This window comes from Rhynchophorus ferrugineus, unplaced genomic scaffold, assembly GCF_030347505.1.
Source record: "Rhynchophorus ferrugineus isolate W39M unplaced genomic scaffold, kcgeb_rfMv2 rfM3, whole genome shotgun sequence".
Classification (NCBI taxonomy): domain Eukaryota; kingdom Metazoa; phylum Arthropoda; class Insecta; order Coleoptera; family Curculionidae; genus Rhynchophorus; species Rhynchophorus ferrugineus.
In genome coordinates this window covers 43,127,162-43,150,965 of record NW_027472582.1, presented here as the reverse complement: position 1 = coordinate 43,150,965, position 23,804 = coordinate 43,127,162, and the positions used below count along the sequence as shown (strand labels likewise).

General features: G+C 31.6%; 1 protein-coding gene across 1 annotated transcript in view; it reads left to right on the top strand.

Moving 5' to 3' along the window:
- The window catches only part of LOC143193310 (TWiK family of potassium channels protein 7), a 677,261-nt gene that overhangs the window by 331,625 nt on the left and 321,832 nt on the right, over positions 1 to 23,804 (top strand). Inside the window, exon 3 of the mRNA XM_076399459.1 lies at positions 9,277 to 9,336. The gene's annotated coding sequence lies outside the window, so the exon portion shown is untranslated. The remainder of the gene's footprint in view (positions 1 to 9,276; positions 9,337 to 23,804) is intronic.

Sequence of the window (23,804 nt, the reverse complement as noted above, 5' to 3'; positions counted from 1 at the left end):
CCGTCCTCTTAGTGTTGCGATAGTCGCAGCTTTGAATCCTGCGGGGGCATGACTGTATTTGTAATTATAAATGTCATTTTAGGAAACAGTGGCGAACTTGATAAGGAACAATCATTCAAATCGCGCCATTAACCAGGCTAGGTAAGACCGGAAGTCTTCTGCGATGGTCTCTAAGTTGGTCACTAGCCATTCGGTAGGCTTAACGCCAAGGACCATGGTTCGGAGCCCACATTAAACAGTAGGTCTAGTACAGATAAACCGTCTTTGTTAAACAGAGATTTTAAAATATTTAAAAAAAAACAGTCACATCGATTAATAACTAAGATAATGTGGATATGTATAATGATAGATGAAAAATTTTAAAAAATATTTGATATTTATCTCTTTCTCTCTCAGGCTAAAGCTTCGATCTGAAGAAATCACGTTTATTTCCTGCAGGTCATCATTTGTACACAGACGGCACTATAACTAAACTTAAAAGACTAACGATACACGATACGATATTGTCATGACATGACTTGAATGAAATGATAAAAAGAAACCTCCATGCGAGAAATATCTAATGCAGATATATCCCATATGGACATATATATGTAAACATTTCCTCAAATATTAATTAATCTTTAATAATTTAAGTGATTTTAATACAGCATTATAGCAGTTAACATATAAAACATGTATATAAAAACTAGAAAGGTATAATAACAAACGGAAATATTCAATTCAATAACAAATTCTATTGTTTTTTTGTATCACAATATATCTCGTGGATATAATATAAATTTGAACGTCCAACATTTGAAAAAGGCAAACCGATAAATTAACAACATAACTGCTTCATCCTAAATTTAGAACCTAATTATACAAAAGGCCGGCTTAATATGTCCCGCTGTTACTCTCTAGTCTCTGATGTCATAATCTTCCTTGCAAGCACAATGAAGTCAATTCGACCCCTAGTATGCTTCCCGTAGGTCGGTTACTAATTAGGGGATCATTATTTGAATGTCAACCCTATGTTTCGGTTTTGATTTATTTTATGGATTTTAACGTAGATTATAAGGTAGATTTTGGTATCTTTTCTACATGCATAGATATTGCTATTGATGTAAATAAAAAATATTTTACATTAAATAGTTGACTTTTTAATAAAAGTAAAGCCATAATGTTAATTTAAAGAATTACCTATTATAGTACTTAGAACTAACATTATCTTTCCATTTATTATATAAATCTCACAAATTTCTTGGATGTGTACTTGTTTGAAAGAAAATAAATAAAAGATCCTCCAAATGCTCATCTACAAGAAGATACAAAACTATACAGTAATATGTTTTAGGTGATGTGTAACACATGAGTTAAAATAGATTCGCTGGAGATAACAGATTTGTACAAAAAATATAGGAATGCATATATAGGGAAAACTGGGAGGATGAGTACACGGATAAAGAATTTATTTAAAGAATACTGTATAGGTACTGGTACTGTCAATATTCAGTTCAATAAGGTCGAGGCTGTTTTGTAAGAAAAGACCGAGAAGGTTTTGATATTTATGAACACCAAAATAATTTCAACCAAGCGCAATCCTATGTGACATAATATTATAGCAGTTTTTAAATTATTCAATGAACCGTCAAAAAGCAAGCTCCTAATCGGTTTTTTTGCTTAGCTATGATATTCACTTACTTAAGTAAGATAATTTGTCTAGGAGAGTATTCCTCCTTCGCTCCCGCTGTGAAAACAGAATAACCACTGGGAAAGGTCAGCTAGTCTTAATATATGAATTCGGCCTCAATCCGATATGTTTGTCTATATATAATGGCAATACATTAGGCTTATATTTCTTAGCCCATATAATAATTCACCAACAAACAGATTTGCTCTCTTTATAGATGTATTTATGGCTTACATAGTTTATTGGTAATTTTTGGGCCCAAAAATGGATAACACCTTAATAAGAGCTAGTAAGCTACAAAAATTGTAAAAACCACTAGTCATTACGTAGGGTGTGGAAGCAAGAATCTAGAATAAAGCTCTATATATCTATATGATTCCTATTGTACTTGTGCGTTAATAATAAGTGCATATTTTGGGTCAATTATTTCATTAAGTTTAAAGCAACATAATATGCGCATAACCTTACACGCAAAAAATTAAATATTAATGAGATTTATTATGATAATGTTATGTCGATCGAAAAAGTTTCCTAAAGCCTCATAACCTCATTAATAGATCAATATTTTAGATATCAGTTCCTCTCGTGGTAAGAAGATAATTCAATGGAGGAATCCTAATTGGAGGGTTATCCAATTATATAAGAGAAAAGGGCAGAATTGATAATATACAGGTTAACATAATGCAGCGTAGAAAATATAACCCTTTTTAGGTATGTCCCGAAGAGAAGTCCGACAATACAATGTTAGTATTTTTCGTGATAAGGATATTCATTTACAGGAACTCAGTATTATTCCTTTATTTTCTCATCTAGTGGTTAGGTATAGCACCCATCAGTGTCAGTTGTTATCTTCAAAATCTTGTTTTCCTCTTGTTGGCTTTCCGTTTTTCTTCTTCTCCTTTTTATCTGTACATCATTTTTTGGCAAAGTAACTTTAAAGTTTATAAACATAAATTTGTATTCTAAAAATATTATAATAATGACTATTATAAAAATTGATATATAGCATTTAATACTATTGTTACTTTAGTTATTTGTTGTTGTTATTGAACGTTTTCAAGACGATCGCTGGCCAGCACCCAATATCAATTCGACTAGAATAGATTATATTAAATTATCGTATAAATATATTAAAATAATTACATTAGAGTTTAGTGGAATTGAACTACTAACACTTTAGCTGAAATTATTCTCCATAATTTCTATCACTCTAACTATTTGCATGCTAGCAAATAAAAGAGAAAAATATTAAAAAATATTTGAGGAATCATTTTACGTTTAGTCGAATGCAATGAATTAGCGCTATATTTCACCAGCACTTATATCAGAGAATATTGTTACAACAGAAAATATTGTTACGACTAGTATAAACATAAACAATAAAATATAAATTTTGTGACATTTTAAAGATTCGCAAGAAAGTATGAGAAATATTTTCTTACTTTTCTTGCTTCTGTGGGCGGTCTAAAACTAAATTAAATTTTTGCGTGAGAGATACTCATAAATTCTACGGTTTATAACAAATTTTCAATTTCCTCAACTTGTGAAATAAATAAGGAAAGGTTAAGTTACTAAAAATAAATAACGAAATCTTACTTTGTGAAATTTCCCTAATTACACTGTGCCATGGTAGCTATGAATAATTTTGAGTTTTAGGGGGCTTAATTAGAAATTATGCTACATTATCATATTTATTAATCGATGTGTAAAGACGGTTAAGAAACACTTTCCTAAAACTTAGAATTTTATATATTTAATATATATCATTAATAATTTATAATAATAGAGATATAGGTTAAAATAGTATTTTTGGTTAAACTATATACTAGTGTACAGTTTAGTGAACGAATTATAGTACAACATATTAGAATAGTCTAGTTATATAATGTACCTCTAAATTTATAAATAAAGCCGGTAACGCTAAACTCTCTGAGCGTTCTTTACGTCAATTCTATTAACTGTCTAGCTAGTTCAAAATTATAATGAATCCACGAAGCAAAGCTTGAAACCACTAATTCGGAACTCCGCTACATTTAGGAAGATTTTAAGAGGATATTTGAAGATAAAACTTTTGTTCCTATGATCCGTCAGAGAATTGCTACTGTTCTATGTAAAGTAAGATATTTATATAATTGTTATTCATTTGAGTTTATACGACGAGATATCTCGGTTAGGTTAGCTGTTTTCTTTCTTGGATTAATTATTGAATATTGGGATGTAAACTATTTTATTATGGAGAGTGTCAAAGCTATATGGGTGAAAGTTTTATCTTATAGAAGGCTGAACTACAAAAACACTACAAAACAAACTACATTTGAACGAAACTTTAAGAATACTAATACAGTATTGTGTATCGTGTCTACGCATAAGACATGTGTCTACTATCTGTATTAAAGCAAGAGTGCCCGGACTTGTTTAAAAACAATAGTTTAACTTGGCTATGCTCCTGGCTTGGCTGCTAAATAATAGTTAGCGTTAGATTTCCAAAATGCGAAATTATTTTTTCCGTATAAACGCTAAGCTAATAATTAGATACTAATTACAGATAATTAGATATTATATTATAACTGATGATTAACAAATAATCACAATTAATACATTTAGTATATGAAGCATTTATTTATTTATTTGTTTAATCACAAGCCCGTCAGCCTCAGGGGCTATTTAGGGCGCACAACCTAAGGTATAGTTTTAAATTAACAATTTTAATGCAAGATATGATAAAATTATAATTAATATTCTAAACCAATAAAAGAAAAAGGAAAATAAACAGTCCCAGAGATCATAGCCGGTCAATTAGGCGAGACATAGTCAGAAAATTAATAATAGTGTCCATGTACTTAGGCTGCAACAGAAGACCAAGGGATCTCGGCATTCCAAGGCTCAAACGCCGATGCTCAAGTGGGCGGCAGTCCAAGAAGATGTAGCGAATGCTCTGAGGGGACTGGCAGAAGGCGCAATTAGGAGGATCCTGATCCAACAACAAATGCCCATGAGTGAGCCTACTGTGTCCAATCCGAAGGCCACAGAGAAGACTCTGCTTAGCTCTGCTAGTGATGGAATCGCAGGGGGACTGGTGAAAAAGTTGCTTAACGTCCCATAGCTTGTTGTCTTTGAGTAGCAGATCCCAACTCAATTGGTCGAGATGATTATATATCGATTTTAATCTGGATTGCCCATCCCTTCTACAAGAGTTTATTATTTGTTAAAAGGTTGATCATATTACCCGCTAGAAAATCTGCCCTCTCGTTCCCCTGAATTCCAATGTGGGAGGGAACCCAAAGATATTCAACCTCCAACCCCCTTCCCTGGAGAGACGCCTGAATGTCCCTTATTTGACCGACCAGTCGGTGGGGGTTAAGTCCAGACTGGATGCCCTTGATAGAACTCATTGAATTAGAAATTATCACAACAGGGCCTTCCAAGGTTGTGGACAAAATTTGGGAAAATGCTCTGTGGATGGCGTACACCTTGGCCGTGAAGACACTCGTCCAAAGATGGAGGCGGGAGCATTCCTCCCCTAGAACGAAAGTATGGGCGGCACCAATCGCACCCTCATTCTTAGAACCATCAGTGAATATTGTCATATATCCATGAAAACGAGATGCCATTATTTGTCTGAAGAGGCTTCTGTAAAATTGCGGACTTGTGGAATCCTTGGGGAAGGCACTCATCTCCAAATTTACGCTTATATCTGCAAACATTCAAGGGGGGTTAATCAATCTGCCAAAAGCGGCATCAGGGAACATAATCCCATGCCGAATACAGGTCTTGTAAAAAAGAAGCGACGGGCTAGGATATCCGCATCTATGTTTACCATGGGCGCTCCTCACAGGGAAGAAAACACCATAATGATTCAGAGCAGACTTAAAACTAAGCCAGCAGGCATAGCTTAATAGCATAAATTCTCTCCGGAAATCCAGCGATGATAGCGCTGCTTCACACTACAGGCTCTCAACCAGACTAGTGCGGAAAGCACCAAGCATCATGCGTAGGGCAGCATTCTGAATTGGAGAAAGTCTTCCTAGATATGAGAGGGGTGCAGTGATGTAACACTGACTTCCATAGTCCATCCTACTTATCAGTAGGGCCACATAGATGTTTCTAAGGGATGCTCTGTGAGCACCCCAACGTGTGTTGGACAGCAATTTGAGGAGGCGAAGATCCTAGGAACATCTCCCTCACAAGTAGTTGATATGAGAGTGCCAGTTGAGCCTTTGGTCGATCAATCCCAAGAATTTGTGGTGGGGCTCATTAGACAAAATATTATCACCAAGCGATAGGATAGATGTTTTTGAGCAGTTTCTCACCCTGCAAAAATGCATACCGTCCGTTATTGGTTGCCCAAGTTGGTAGCCTATTTAAGATGTTCTGAAATTTCAACTGACTAATCTTGGGGTCATGGTGGACATAACTATGTCATCAGCATACAATCTGACTAAAAAGTGTAAAATGATGATGGAGTTGATCGAGTTTACTGCTATGTTAAACAGTAGAGGGCTATTGTAGGAGCCCTGATAAACTCCATTAGTCTGTCTGAAAGGGGAGGACACAGAGCAGTTCACTCTCACTCGAACGACTCTGTCAGTCAAGAAGGACGCCACATAACTGAAGGCTCTGCCCCCCAAGCCCCCTTTTTTCCCATCTGAACAAGTACACTTCTGGGGGTCACAGAATCAAAAGCCTCTTCCATATCCAAAAAGACAGAGGTGAGATGCCGTCCCTATCAAAAGACCTTACCAAATCCTCCTGAAAGCCCATCAGATGGTCGATGGTAGAGTAACCCTTCATAAAGCCCAGCTGACTAATAGGCATAACCTCATGAGTGGTAATCGAGTGCATGTTACGTCTGCAAACCATTCTCTCAAGAATCAAGGCTTTGGCTCTTTTATAATTAATAAAATTTGGAAGGGTTGGATGCTGCTTAAATGTATTAAGCGCTCTCTTCCTATCCCTCATCACCCTGCCACAATCATCATTCCACCATGGAACCGGCGGTTTCCCAGATCTACGAGAGGGAGGTGGAGAAGACATAGCTACTGCTCTCAGTATGGCTCCGGTGGTAGATTGAACTGTATCCTCTATATCGCTCAGCATCGGAGGTAGATGTAAGATTGATCAAAAGTAATCCCAGTCTGTACGGCTAGACAGAGGACTTTGGTAGTGCGCCTCTTTTCTATTGAATTAAACGATTCTATCAGCGTGGGAAAATGATCACTACCATGCGTATCTGCCAAAGTAGTCCAGATCAATGATAAGGCCAAAGAGGGGGAGCAGAGGCTAAGGTCTAGGTGCGATAAAGCAGCCGATACGGAAGATATGAAAGTTAGAGAGCCACTGTTCAAGATGTGTAGACGAGTGTCTTCCAACAGTTCCGTGAACCATCTACTCCTACAATTATAAGAAGGAGATCCCCATGCTGGTGAATGTGCATTCATGTCCCCCACCAGTATTACCGGATCAGGCAACTGAGTCAGTAGACTCTCAAGATCACGTCTAGCAACGCCCATAGACGGAGATAGATATACGTTGCAGACGGTAATCTCCCGCGTAAATAAATTAGTTCTGATAGCCAAAGTCTCCAAATCAGCGGAAATGTCTAATCTCTGACCTAGTACATCGCGCCTAATGAGCACCGCGACCCTTCCAGATGAGTGGGCGCAATCAAGTCGATCTCTCCTCAATATCTTATAACCCTTTATTCTAAATGTGTCTCGGGGGAGAGGTTAGTCTCCTGAAGAAGGACAATGAACGGATGGTAGAGTCCCAAAATAAGTTTAAATTTTTCCTACTTATTTTTAATGCCACTAGCGTTCCATTGGAGTATACCATTCATGGAGGCCATTATAATTCCATATCCGTCTTCTTATCCTTCTCTTTCTTGCCTAATGTACTAATGCTTAGTGCGGTCCCTGGATGGACCACTAATATTCTTCATAGCAGGAGGAGACGAGCCTCGAGATGAATTGGGCGTGGAGTCTCGATCTCTATTAGAAATAGTTTTCTCTTTACTGGTTCCCGTCAGCTGTGAGGGAGGAAGATCACTCCTTAATTTTGATTTTTTGAATGAGGGTCTATTCGTTATATACAGTACAACCCTTGTAGCGAGGAGAGTGTTCCTGGTCACAGTTCAGAAATTGGGGTGGGGGTAGCAGGCGTCTTATGCATGTGCTGTTCTTCCACAGGATGGACACCTAGCTTGGTATGTACAGTTATTGGACATGTGGCCAAATCTCAGATAGTTAAAACAACTTGGTGGCCTAGGTATGTACTGTCTAACGCTTATATTCAAATATCCCGCTCTTATACTACCAGGAATGCACTCTCTACTAATGTAGCTACTGGTCTGCCTTACCACACCATCTCTCCTGACAGTTAGCTGCTTCACCGAAGTAACCACCTGTGAGGAAAGGATCTCCAAAATTTCCTCATCAGAACATACTGTAAGGTCGCTGGATGTAATAACCCCCTACAGAAATTCAACGTTTTTAGTTTACTTTTAGTTACTAATTTTGGTTCTACTTGTTTCATTCGACTAATTTTGAACGTTCTGGCTCTGTTGTCCTAGCCGCGACCCTGACAAAAATGTACCGAATTTAATATTACATAGATTTATATATAATATATGTAGTTTTATGATTTTTTGGTAGATAGCTTGTAAATAACAATATATTGTATATTAATGTTATAGCATTTTGGTACGATATTTTTCAAGATTGTAATGTAATCAGAATGTAATCAATGTAATAGGTAAAGATTAAAATTGGGAATGATAAATAGTAAAATATTTTGACGGTTTTTATGGCAATAACAGCTAATATTTTGATTACTCTCTCGATTTTTGTTAAAAATTATTTCCGTTCAATAATAAATAAAGAATTTATGTCATTTCGTTTAGATCATTTTTAGTTATGTCACGGATTAGTTTATTTATGATTAGGTATATGTTTATTTTTTATATAGTATTTATGACTATTGTAAAACTTTATTTTTTAGGTTTTGTTTAAGTTCTATTGTATTGTTTATATTTATTATAGTATATTATATAAAAATAGCAATTAACAATTTAAAATACATTAAAGTATTTGTGGGGTATTTTCCATTCCATAGAAAAATTCTATTCCTTTTGACAGATCCACAGAACATTCAAATATAAAAGTAATTCTATTTCGTTTAAAATTAAATTATAAATTGAATATTATGTATTATTATAGTAGTATTCAGTAATTATTTTTTTCCTTTCCTTATATTTTTCTATAAATTATTATTTTCTTTGTAAAGTTAATTCGTGAAGGAATTTATACATCGGGTTCATTGGTTCGGAGGCAAAAAAGAAGAGCTTTCGATGAAATTATATATTTCAACAAGGTATTTGATTGTAGAAGAACAATTGAATATATTTTGACAAATTTTTTTTTTTCAACTGAAAAAATTATTAGAATACATGCAAGCACCTAATATGTTATTTAAGGAAGATTAGTTCTGATGAATGCCAACTATTATGTATATTGAATATTGTTATACTTAGTTATCTAGTTAATGTAAATATTATATTGATGATATATTTAACTATATAATAATACGTTGTCTTTTTATTGTTGCAGGAATCAACTCGGTGCCTAAGATGATTGGATTAATAATGTTCTATATGAAATCAAGAAATGGTAGGTTAGGATTAATTGTCTTATTAAATACATTTTGTATTTGTGGTATGTGATGCTAGCCCATATGATTTTTAATAATAACTAAAAGAATACATTTATAACTGTTTACAGGGAATAGAGAACTAAAAAGATTGGCCACAATAGTTCTATCGTCAATTATCGCTTTATTGAATTATATTGCATAACTATTGCATTATGTTGCACTGTTATATTTCTGAATTTGATTTTAAATTAACGAACATGCGAACTCAACTCCTAGTCTGAGAGCTAGCAACGTTTTTAAAAGAGAATTTCAGGTAAGCTGATTTTTTAACATATCATCTCTCACTCTCTCGGTCAGCACCCGACCCACTTGGCTGGCAGGACGAGTTGTGTTTGTCAGTGCGCATCGTGTATAGGTAAAAAAAAATTAAATTAATTTTGAATTGAAAATTTTTTATGACCTCTGATAGACAATAATTCGTCGTTTAATCGTTTATTAATAAGATACACCGATTAAGTCCGAAAAAGTAGTACAGTATAGTGCTGATATCTACGAAACTGTTTAAAAATCCTTAAATTAAGTTTCGTAATAATATAATCTTATAATAATTAAATGTAAATACTAAAAAGAAGAAATAATATTAGAATTAGACTGCATTACAAACGTAGGAAGTAAAATAAAAATATACATAATTTAAAACCAGAAAATCATATATTTTATTTCTAATGCTTTGATCGGCAGACACGCTTTACAAAAAATATATTTTTCTCATTTTATAATAGTGTCACAAAAACAGATTTATCTTGATAATCATAATCATCATCACCGCTTTCATTGTCATAATTATTGGTATCCTCGCCTTGGGAAGCATTGTCTTCTAATATTTATCATATGTAAGAAAAAAATCCATTCAATAAATTCGGTCTATTCATGTATACTTTTGTTTTTGTACAGTTTGTTTGTAATAATATTAGCTATTGATGATGGTAATTGTTCTCCAAAAAACCAAGCAAAATCAAATTTACCATCGTTGATGGTACAACCAGAAGCAAGTGGTGATAGAGAAGTTGGATGTTTTAAGTGAGTGTTTCTCAAAAATTGTTGTCATATAGAAAACTTTTAATAAATGTTGTTGCAATTCAGCCTTACAGGCTGGTAGATTTGATGGATCGAAGTTCCGGAATTTTTTATTAAATTTATTGTTTGATTTTTTAGATCGATGAGTACTTGAAAATAAGTGAAATAGAATGTCATTGAGATTAAAATAATCACGGGCCCAATACATGTAACAAATACATATTTCTACAAATACAAATGTGCTCTCTAATAATTCTTCCTCATCGGTTGTAATATTGTGTATTTTTAAAACTAACTGGTACTCCTTAGATTTCTCCTGCATTGGCCGAGCTTTTCCTTTCCGGAAGAAAACTGATGCATAATCATTTGCTGTAATTGCGTGGAAACATGGTAGAGCTTGAGTTAGTGCACTGCCAACTATTTGGTATAGTTCATTAACCTTTATATTTTGCTGATGATTTCCTGTTCCCATGTTTATCAAAAGTTTCAGAGATGCCTTCAAATGATCCACATTACCAATAAGTTTAATTAATATACCTAAATCTGAACAACGTTTATTAACTTCTGCGTCGAAATTTATTTGACAAATTTCATTTGTGCTCTTCAAATATCATGTATCATGTATCGTCAAGAGTGGTAATAACTTTGTTATTTTCAACTCTGTATAAATAACACACCTTGTAGCTTACGTACACTTTTTTAATCCCAATGAAAGGTGCCATGAAATCATTAGCCCAATGATCAATGAAAAACTAGAGCCTCTTGAAATTGTATATTTTTAAGTTCAGCTACAAAATTATGAGGTCGAATTTGATTTGGTCCAGTTGAAACTTGGCTAACCGATTCATTACAACGTGAACACTCATAGTCTTTTATCGACTGTACAAAATATTGGTCAAAAATAATATCAATACGAGTTGATTCAATTTGCGATATTGTATGAAAGAACTTTTCGATATACCGTCGAAGGTTTGAGGTACATCTTTCATCATGTTTCATGTGTAATATTAGAAAAACATCATAAATAAGTGATGTCACATTAAAAAATAAACTGTGTGACTAAAAATGTGACTTTACACAGACGCTATCTTGAAAACTACCCGTTACAGCAGCTTTCCCTGTCGTCTGAGCTGTAACTCGCAACTGACAGCATTCTTTCAATATATTTATTTTATTTTCCGGACTTATCAGTGTGCCTTATTATTTAACAATAGTATTATTGGCAGGCAAATTAATTTTACTACTTTCTACTTAAATAACATCATGTAAAAATTACTGCCATATTGAAATAATGTGAATTTTTCTTTAATAAAAAAAAATCGAATCTAGCATTGTATAGTATAATATAGTTTTCTATCATAAAAATAATTTCAATAATAAAAAAAAAATATCTGTCAATGAATTAAATGTTATTGGTAAGCCTATCAAAAGTTATTAATAAAATTATCCATTCTTAATTAATTTGAAAATTGAGTATTTTTATTTATACAGGTACGATGCGCACTGGTAAACGCAACCCCTGCCGGCAGCAATATGCTCCGGGTGCTGACCGACAGAGTGAAAGAGATGAAATGTCAAAAGATTAGCTTACCTGGAATTCTTTTTTATGTGCTTTGCTAGCTCTTGCACTATCAGGAAAAGCTGATAATTCAAAGGAAATTATAAGGAAAGGTTTTCTTAATAGTTATGTTACTTCAAGTATGTAATAACCAAACTCAAATTGCTAATATTATGCTGACACGTAAGCATTGACTGACAACCAATATGCTTATACAACGTGAACGGTGAACATGCAACGTGATGCATTTGCTGTATGTTTCGCAAAATATTTCTTGACAAATAGTAATAGGAAAATGGTTATAAATCATTCGCCACAATATATCACATTATTAGCACAATTTTTTGAAATCGTAACAAGTGTAGTATAGATGTACTAATTCTTAAGTGTTGCTATCCATTACTCAAATTGAAACAGAACAAAATTAAGAAAGGTTCTGTTTTAGCAGCTAAAACACCGATGTGATTAACATTCAGAACAAAACGACAATTTATAACTCTATTGATTTTGTAATTAAACAAGACCATTCACTTTATTTATCATAAAAATTGGTGTGCCTATAATTTCTCTCTAATAAAATTATTAAAACTTAATTCCACCTAAATACTTTTATTCTGATAAAACACTATATATCCCAATTATGACATAAGGAGGAGAAAGTATGTTACATAGTTACATGTTTATAAGAAGAGGAAATTTAGAGATTACAAAAGAAATTAAAAATTAAAGGAACGCTTTGTCTTACATAAAAATCTTAATTTAGTTTCAGCCTTTGTATATTTATCCATTTTGAAGGCCTCAATCCTTGAATTTCGGGGTACTTTTGTCCGGAAATTTTAAGCTGTGAATTTCTAGCGCAATTTTGCGGCTAAATGGGAATCTCGGATGTTTAATTAGAAAGTTAAGCGGCTAAGCCGCTCTGAGTATACCTGAATACTCCAGTTATGTCACACTTAGTTTAATTACTCCGAATGAAATTGTTTCAAATGATGTTGATATGTTTAAAGTACGTCGCGCTAACTTTTGAAATTCTAAGCTAAGTTAATTGTTTCCCTTTGAAATTTCCACTACGTGATATTTATACCAGCAATTTTAATTTGTTTATATGTTTAAACTTTATTCCAATATATAAATATGAATTACCTAAATTAAATAAAAGGTAGATAAAATTACTTAACAAATGAAGCATAAATGGTTTTTTATATTACATGTTACATATGTTATCTTGATTATATATACCACAGCTCTGGTATAATGTGTAGGTATAGGTAATGTATGTTCTAGGTAGTATATAATATTACTAGCAGACCTCGATATACATTGCCCTACTCAAACGTCATTTTTAAATTAAAATACGATTTAATAAATGATTTTAATTTTTGGTTGAACACATGTGCAGTGATGTCAAGGCGATGCATTCATGTTTGTCATGGAAACAATTTTTTTTAATTTCGTCCTAGTTTGGATTGCACGTAAATGTGATGAAAAGATTTGGTCGATCGTATACACGCACAAAGATATGGAGTCTTGAATATATTTTTGATGACATATTTTGTGACGCGTACCACCAGTATATAATGATGGAAGAATATACGCGGTACTGAGAAGGCTATATCACTTGTTCCATCTATCTTATTGCTGTTTGTATCTGGCAAATGCATATAGTCCTCAGAACGAAGCTTCGCTTCACTAAATTTAATCCATAACGATCGCTTACTATGTGATAACTAAGACTAACCATCTAATAAACACATTTTTTAGATAAAAACTTTACTTTATTCTTTAATTTGATTTTTTTAATCCTTGAAATGAACTACAATATTTTATAATCTTCCTATATATATCTATTTTTATAGTTTATTCTTTAAACAGAACCATTTATCGAGATATTTTGTAACTTCTTCGATATTGGCGAAAAGTGCTGCTCTGTAAGCGCTTGTTATTCACAAGCATTCAACGCTTCCTTGACCGGTTTTGCTTTATGAGACGGTGCTTTATCGTACTGTAAAATCACTTTACGGTGGCTCCAGGCCCATTCTGAACGTTTTTCCATCAATGGATGGTTCAAATTGATAATTCATAGTCGGGAGCAATCACTGTTAACTTTTTCATAAGATTTCAACAGTAATTTATAACCATATTAATAAGTTCGTAATTCACCAAGCTACTCTGGTCCCACTAAACATAGAGCATTGTCTTGCAACCAAAACGATTTGCCCTTGTAGTCGATTGACCGTCTTGGCCAGGTGATAACCATTATTTTTGCAATTTGGGTTTTCAAAACATATCCACTTTTCACACCCGTCACTATTCGATGCCGAAATGACGATCATAACTTTAAAACAGTTTTTCACACACAATTTTTTAATTTTCTATTTGCCTGTCAATCAATTGATGTGACGCACATCTTCCCGACATTTTCCCCATTGCTTGTAATCGGTCGCCAATCATTTTCGTGATTGGGCTGGGTCTTCATCCAATAACTCTTACAGTTTCGAATCTCTTCAAACTTTTTCCGAGCGTTCTTTGTCTTACACATTCGATATCACCGTTTTTGAATTTCCAAAACCATGGCTCACATGATTTTATGGTTAAAGTATGATCACCGTAAGTTTCTACCAGCAAACGATCCGTGTCAAGGAAACGTGCTACTTTCGCAAAATATATCATGCATAGCTTTGAAGCTTGAGGCCAGTGGAATCAAATGATATACATATTAAATATATGGTGATATACACATGTTAAAACAATTTATCAGTACGTGTAATGCTTAAGATATAAATTATGAAATACCAGCAGACAAAGCACGCTGATAAGTTCACAGCTAACTAAGATTTCTATTTTACATTTGGTTTGTTTGGTGAAACTACTCGATATTGGCATATATTTCTGTTAAAAATATTTATTGTTGAAAATGATATAGTATAGTATTTGAAGCCGGTGCCGAGTCCAAACAATACAAAAATAACAATATAATTTTGTGACACATACAAGAAATTAATTACGAACAAACCAAATCTAATTTGTTGCTCGTACCGACTTCAAACTAATCAGCTGGTAATAATTAAAATAATATTGTAAATAAATAAATAAGTTTAGGTAAGTATTAAGCTAAGTAGTGTGTATAAAGGAGAATATAAAATACGTGTCTTAGATAGGTTAAATAAAGTTTTTGTTTATTTTTACTCAGTTATTACAACGCTTATTATGTACATATTTATTTTAAAAGGTTTTTTTAGCTAAAAATATAAGTATATGTTTATTTTTAATTTTCAGTTCCATATTTATTTTTGGAGGCCATTTAAATTTTTTTCTGAAAAATATTTTAAATCGGATAAAATGAATAACGCTTATCTACAATCAATTAAATACACAAACTAGAGAATAACTTCTAGAATAAATAAGTATTTATTTCTAAAGTATGTCGAAATATCATATTTCTCCTTGTACTTATTTATGAAACGTGAGGAAGAGAAGGCTAAAAATACATATGTAGCATGTGCCCGACATGATTGTGGGCTGGTCGTAAATCAACATTATAATTGGATTTCTTGGAGTTATAGTATATCAATATATGTTATGGTGTGTAATATATTAATATTTTCTTTTCATAGAAACACATTTATTGAAGTATTCCCGCTTTGACATTTGTATTAAACATTAGTTTTGTCATTAAAATATTTTTTATATTGGTAAAATTGAGCATGTTTCTTTATGATTTGTTTCTTTTGTATTTTTTTCAAATTTTATATAGCAGACCCGACTTTTATGCCCTTATTTGTTCAACTAGGGCTTAATGACATTAAACATACCATGTAATAATAATATATAAACCAATGCTCATGATAATATTTTAAAATATAACTGTAACTATTTTAAGGGCAGAAGAAGTGACTTATTGGACGACGATACAAAGCGACACTAAGGGTTTTTATATAATGCAAAACAAGAAAAAACCGGTTTCTCGATATCGTCTATTTTTAGGCATCTTACTCGCTGGAACATTCAATCCCAATATCAACACTTGAATTCGCACCCCTGAAGAAATGACCAATGTGGCGGAAATCCCGTTTGGGTAGCTTAAAAGGAAGGTAGTTCTAAAAAAAACTATTATAGAGTATCGCCTCTACATTTGTCGACTAGTCTGCCTTTATTATTTCTATCCAAATTTCTGAGGTATCCGTGAATGGTGTGGTTTTCTATATTTTGATGAGACCAGACCTACCAGCGATTCAATAATCTACGGATTAGAAAGTGAAATTCTGCAATACCGCTTTGGTGGCCGTATACCTTGAAATTTAAGTTTCTGTCCAAATTTCAGTTCAGATATTTCAGATAATTCAGACAGTTCCAGATATGTTAGTCCAGTAAAAATTCGGTCCGCCCTTGGTCGCCTTATACACTGAACTGTGTTTCTTGTGACCGGCATCCACGGACTAGACGTGTTTTTCGAATCTAGAATGTTTCTTCATCCGATTAGTTTATGACTAGAGATTTTCAGTCTCCAACAATCCACCTTTTGTGAGCTTACGTCTTGATACGAATGATTGCCACACCATCAACCTAATTTACAGTTCTAGAAGACATGATAAATCATATATTTAAAATAAATATTACTATTAAAAAGATTTATGAATATCAAATTGAATTGGAAATAACCGACAAATTAATATTTATTCAGGGCTCCTCTTTAATATCATTATAAAAAATATACTTAGAAAGGTGAGCTTGTGAAAGTAAAAGCGTGTTCAATATTAAAATCTACCCTTGGAATCTTTTTGACGCAAACAAACAGAGGCACAATTTAAAAGTAATTTTCGGCAATGTTATATCCCATAATAAACTGTCAAATTTTTTGGGGTGTATAATAAATATCATTATTTCAAAAACATACAGGCAGGAGCAATATTTCTTTCGACGCTTATTTCAGAACCCATACAGACGGAAAAAATACAGGTGTAATATACACCGGCCTGAGGTTGTATATTCAAATATTTGATTTTGAAGTTAATTTTACTCTTTTACTAAGAAGGCGTGTAACATATATAATGTTTTTAATGTATTAGATTTAATTAAAATGTGTTGTTGATGAAATTATTTTAAACATATTATATTTTTTCATGCTTGGGTCTTTTCATTTACGCTAAGAATATACTTTAGCACAAATACTTTAATTTACATACTTTTAAATTAATTTACTGTATAATAAGGCGATGTAAATATTTGTTCTGAAAAATGTATACTTGTGTTATATCATAATAATTATCAGCGCTAATTACGCTAATTATTATACATATAGGGAGTCACACGAAAAACTCTCAATCCCAAAAGTTTTAGTAATATATACTTAGATGTTATTGCTCCTTCATTAGTTATATTTATAAGTTTTTAATTAAATATTTTCTATTACATTTTGTCCAAATAATTCAAACTAGTTCTATTAATAAAAATTCATGTTTCTAAAGTTTGAGCTGTTCTTGGAGTTTTCTAAAATACCTATCTTCTAATACAAATTCATCTTTAATAAATATCTCTTTCAAAATTAAGTAATCCCTGGAAAAGCTTTAGTAGAAGAATAGCGGTTCCCTTTCATAAACGTCAAACGGAAAACTCCTATTTTAAACAAGAGAAATTGCTATAACGAATAGCTTTCCTTCCTAGGAAAATCACCCACAAGTAAAATACTGCAAAAGTTCGCAATCAATCAATTTAAAATTAGACCACTTTTACCATTAATTTTGTGTCTTCAATCAAGTTAAATAATGCTATTTAAGAATTAATTTCATGTTATTATGTAATGAGTCTAATAGATTAAATTTATTTATGTTTAATTATTTAATTTAATTTTTACTTCTATAAATATCGTTCTGTTAACCCTTAATGCAATAGAATTTCATTGAATTAAAGGTTAAATGGTTTACGCTGTAATTATGAATCTATTACATTAACAAACAAAATTAAAGCGAAATAAACCTACAACTGCATCTAATTAAATTGTTTCCTTTGAGGCTGTTTGATTAATTTTACAATTTAATTATATATGGTTTGCATAGTAAAGACGTAAACAGTATATCAGTACATTTGATTATCATTAATATATTCAAATTATATGTTCACGTAAACGTTAACATTATTTTAATAAAAATAAAGAGATTTATGAAAAAAAAAATCCGAGGAATTTTTCAGTAGTTAAATGCCCTATTATGAATATTTTTTTGTATTTAAATTTAAAGTACTTATGACTGATTGAGTAGGTTTTCAGGAGTATTTCTTTGCATGTCTCTATTTTTCAATATAATTTCTGCTACCGTCAATACGTTCGTTGGCACGATCGTTCAGTTTACGGATCTCATAATTATAGTAGTTTCCGGAAGACCTGGAAAATTCCGCTCTGTGGCATTTCATTTGATAAAAATTGCCTTCGGTTAACGAATATTTTAATATATAATGGAAGCCAGAAATTTGAGAAAAACAGACAAATCTAATGAAAAAGCTGAATATTGAGACAATTCGTATTTTCATTCAGTGATTTTATATACACTGTTTTAACCATGTCAACAGTCATGCTGGCGAAAAGTTTATTTTCTTCTTCTATAAGCCGGATCTTTTTTTGCGAATTCTGGCATACAAAAGGTATAAAAAGTTTCTGTAATATATATATTTTGATGTATGATCGCCGATTTCGTCGTCAATTATGGATTTTCAATTTTTTTTTATTCGAAAGGAATATTTTTGATTGGGATTCATATTTTTTTAACTAAAATAATCAGATATTTGCGTATAATGGTGTTCCTGAACTAATGTGACGAAATCGGAGGTAGTTCAGTATAAAAGCCATTCAATTTGCTTTTTAAGCATAAATCATACCATATCAGACGTTGTAGAAATATTCCAGGCAACTGTTTGTATGGTGTAACGGTTAGAATGTTAAGCTCACACGCGGAGGTCGGAGCTTCGATTCCCAACAGTGGCAGCACCTTTTTTGTCGTTAGTATTAGTTGGGTTGGAAAATTTGTCAAAACACCTAGACTAGGTAGCGGATCCTTTTAGTTCGCCTATCCATTGTAACAGTTAATAACATAACAATGTAATTTGTTGAGAAAATATCTAATACTAATAAGTGAAAACTGAATCTAAAAATGTTACCAAAGAAGATATCTCTATATAATAATGCACCAAAATTTTTACAGATTTTACTGGTACTACATGATTGCCTACTTAAATATAACTATACTTCTAAGTGCTATTTTTCGACGATATATGTGCTTTAAGTATGACTATTAAGACTTATTTATTGTGGTCACCATTTACTATTTTTACGTTTGGATAAATAAATAATATACCAAATAGAGTTTCGACCACATATTACAGAAAGTTGATGATAATGTTTGTAACTAATATTAAAAACTAATAAGTTTATTATAGTTATATTTACAAAGCAATTATCAACAAATGATAAAATTTGGAAAAAAGAATAACAGCATATTACTACATATTTTATTATATTAATTGATTAATTGATTGATATTCGTCCGATATTTTATCAGTGTAAATATCGTATTCATATTTTCCCCATTACCTCGTCCATATAGCTATTTATAAGGCCCTTTTTACACAAATTTTAAAATATTTAGTCTCAAATTAAATTTCATAGTTTTCCTTATTTATTCCATCATTTCAATTTTAAAGTAATAGTTGTTATATTGTCAAGACGTCTCCGATTCTCTATATTATATCTTTATTTAGTTTTTGTCTCTTGCCAGAAATATATTCATTTTAATCTTTTAAGTTTTTATTAATTTTTGCCTTATAGCTAGTTGATATCAAGTTATGTTCAGTTCTCGTCAATTTTTTTGCCGTTCTATTATGTGTGTTTAATTTTAACTATGTGTTTACAAAATATTAATAATCTTTGCAATTGTTTTCAACATTATGATAGCCAGTGTCTCTAAAACTATTTTGTCCAGGATACACAAAATTTCATCAAATATTTTATAATTTGAATAGTTTCTTTTAATATTTCCGTTATATTAAAATTTATAAAATTGTTAACCTATTTGAGGATGATATTCTTACATATATCGATTTTTTCCTTCACAGCTGAATACATCCTTGACAGACAGACTAATTTCTTGCAACTACAAACATGTAATTTCTTAAATTTTCTCTGCTCTTTTAATTAATTATTTATTTAATTTTTAATCTAAATTATAATATTTATTAATTTAATTTATTAAATTATGATTTAATGAAATTTAAATTTAGATTTCTTATTTAATTAATAATAAAATTAATATTTTTTATTTAAGTCATCTTCCTTTCCCTATATTTGCACAACTGCAGTAATCAAATATAATATAAGAGCTTAAATAATATTTTTAATATTATATGTTTACTTAAAATTTATTTAATAATATATAGCTTTTAGTTTTATAATAATTAAAATCCAGCTTCATACGAAAGTGCACTGTTTAAAGATGTGCGCTAGGGTGGTTTACAAACTTCAGAAAAAAACCTCAATTTATATTTAACAAAAAAGTTAACCCAATCTTTATATCTTTTATTTTAATTGCAGTACATATTAGTTTTAAAAAAAGGCTCAAAGTTTTGCTTTAGCACGTTTTTTTTGGCAATTATTTATTAATTAATATTATAAGTCGCTGAAATTAATTGTTAATATTTGCTTTTGCAAAACAAGGATAAGCCTTGTAGCAATTTACAAATACATATATTCCAAGATGATAAGAAATAATTTATCTACATAATATAGTAAGTACGCAGAACCCTAAATAAACTTAAAACTCATTTATTTAGAAGTTAAGTTCTACTCAAATATTTAACTATAGAATGTTTAATCTTTATTAAACATTCATAGTGATTTAATATTTGATTTTATTTTATGATAAGTATAAATGCTGTTTAAATTTTAGTATAAAATGATTTCACTATTATAATAAATAGTATTTAAACATTTAATTGTTAGTTATTCTAAAAGTCATGCTAAGACACGTTAATGATTATGCTATAATTATGTTATTAAATAATTGTGTATATATTTATCAGCGATATCTATTTATGGAAACACCAAGTTTATATGTAAACAACTGTTAAAAAAACCTAACTTAATTGTAAAATTCGATGGTTTGGACATCTCGGTACATAAAATAAGAGGTTCTCATTTAGAATTATTTAAATATTCGCTGATACATACGCTAATCATGGAATGTCCAAAATTAAAATTTCGATATTTATTTCATTTGTTCTTTAAAGAAGATAGTGATTTTAATGATAATAACGAATAACAGGCCGGATAACCAAAAAAACAAAGGTAACAAGATTATTTAGAATTAACATTATTATTAGAATTTAATTTTTAGAGGCAATATTTGATTCAACTTATAATTACCGGACACAACTTTCATCGAAAACGGACATCGAAAAATAGAAAAATGGAATAAGCCAAGTCAGATATTCCTTACATATGTGTTACTGAGAATTAGTAGTATTAAATATCACAAAATATTTAGCTTCAAATACTTTATAGATCATACTATAAATGTTCTATGTTTTAAGCCAAATTGCTGTTAGCAAAAGGTTCATAACATACTATTATCATAGCATTATATCACCTTACTGTTCCAATCCACTGTGGCCATGAATCACACACGGCCATGAATCAAAACAAATGTCGTGTGAATCTAGGTCTTCACGTACTAAGCGAAGTCGTGTTCTGAAAAAAAAAAGTCAATGAATCCGACAAGAAAGCGTTAGCGTTTTTTGGAGGAAATATACAGGAGGAATATTGGTCGTGAAATACCTTCATACTTATAAAACAACAAAAGTATCAGGTATATATACTGGTTTTAATGGATTTTCAACAGGTGGTGCTACAGTGTATTACATCTCATCTACTACATTAGTTCTACTTGTTTACTTAATTTTGAAGAAAAAAAACGGCTGATGGTTTTCGAAAGCTGTGTGAAGCTTATGTCAATCATGCTCTATAGATTCCAACATGTAAATACTGATTTTGACGTCTTGAAAATGGTGATTTTGACGCCGATAACAAGCAGCATTCTGGCAAAAGTTCTGAGATGAGGATTTTTAGTTATTACTGGTAAAATAAAACGCGAGGAGAATATGCAGGATTGTTAAGACTAACATAAGAAATAATTTACAGTCGTTCGAAGAACGTGAAAATGATCCGAAATCTGGGATATTTTGTGCTCTATGAATTGAAGCCAAGATATTGAAAGGTTTTTCATATCGAATTGTTACAGCTGATGTAAAGTGGGTCAATTATTATAATTCAAGCGAAAAAAATTGCCAGGATACGAGCAAAGACACAAGAATGTTGTTCTTCCGTATGACAACACTCGACTATATGTTGTAAAACCTGTCACGTCAAACATCAAAATCTGAACTACCGCCCTACCTGCCGTATTCTCCAGACCTTGCTCCTTTTAATACTTTAATAGTGACCTCTCTGAGAAGCACTTTACTTCTTATAAGACTCCTAAAAATGGGCCTATTCATGGATAGCCTTAAAACTAGACATATGGTCTTACGCAGCCTGGTTACTGGTATAACAGGGTTCATTTTCTTTGTCGGATCTTGCACTCTTGCTTAGGACAATCACAAACATAAATTTACGACCATGCCCCAGCAGGATTCGAACCCGCTGCTATCACAACAGTAAGAGGACCGTTCTGTCGCCTTTACCACTGCGCCAACCAAGCGGGCATATTATTACTTAGATAGTAATTTTTAGCATATACAAATATATTAAACCTAAACTATTATTCCATTCTAGATTGATGACCTATATAGTAAAATCATTTCATTTATCAGGGGTATGTCAAATGAAACTTAGTTGTAATATCAAGAATCTATTAGGCATACGTTAACATTGGCCATAATTCCGTACATAGACTTCAAATTAATGAGACCTTCGATTAGGATATTTAAATTAGCCTGAGTTATTAGTCGATAAATCACGTCATCCTATATGGAAACCTCGATGTACTTGTACACGTACAATCCCAAGGACAAACGTAATCGCATAGTTTTTAACTAATTTGTTATAAATATTATATTACAACGTATCATACAAATTTATTCTATTATATTATGGGAGTCAGTTGCTCTATGCACATTTTATTGGAATTGGATTAAAAATAATATTATTGAGTATTGTAATTTGAATAAATTAAATTTATTTTAAGATAAATATAGGTTTAAATCCATTTTTTACATATTTGTAATCAGCAGTATCATATAAATATAAATATTGTAAATATTTATTTATATATAAAAAAATATATACTTGTTCATAATATTGACTTTAAAAACACAAGATTAACAAGTAATTTTCTAACTTATTTTCTATTCAATAAAACAGTGAAGTCAGATGTTCCACTTTTATGAAGGTGTTGACCTGTCGCAATGTTGACGCATCAACATTTATATGACTATTAAGCTGACTTTTAATGTACTTTGGCTTGGATATATAGCAAAATTATATTGAAATTAAAATAAGCAGATAAAAACAATTTTATTAAATATAATTTATTTTAACATTATAGTACACCTAATGTATATATTATCGAGGGACTTACAGTTACTACTAATACATTTATAATAGTTTGCAGAATAAAGTTGATTCATTATATTTATATTGAACTCTTTTCCATACCATCTATGAGGTAGGTTCTGGCCCTTTATTTTATGCAGTAGTATAGCCTTGGAAGTTTAATCCAACTGAATGACAACTGTATTTCCAAATAATGTATTTTACATTCATTAGAGAGCATATTTTTACGTTCAGTTATTTTTTCTGCCCTTGTGGTG